The sequence below is a fragment of the Penaeus monodon genome, chromosome 24 (assembly GCF_015228065.2).
Source record: "Penaeus monodon isolate SGIC_2016 chromosome 24, NSTDA_Pmon_1, whole genome shotgun sequence".
In the NCBI taxonomy this organism is placed as follows: domain Eukaryota; kingdom Metazoa; phylum Arthropoda; class Malacostraca; order Decapoda; family Penaeidae; genus Penaeus; species Penaeus monodon.
In genome coordinates, this window is record NC_051409.1 from 15,414,059 (window position 1) to 15,414,275 (window position 217).

The following is a 217-nucleotide window of genomic DNA, read 5'->3' on the forward strand; positions in this document are numbered from 1 at the left end:
TATGTACGCTACATTTGGTTCTGTCCTTTTCTCGGCGATTCGAAACTTGAAGAATCTGATCTTTTTTAGACCTGCAAAATAAATCAAAAGGCATCTAAGCTTTCCATGATATAAGCCTTTATTCCTTGAATCAAAGCTATATAACAAAGGAGTGTCTTCAGCTCTCCCCTTCTTCTCTTACATTGAAATTAGCCTTTATCTTTCCGATCTCGTGGCT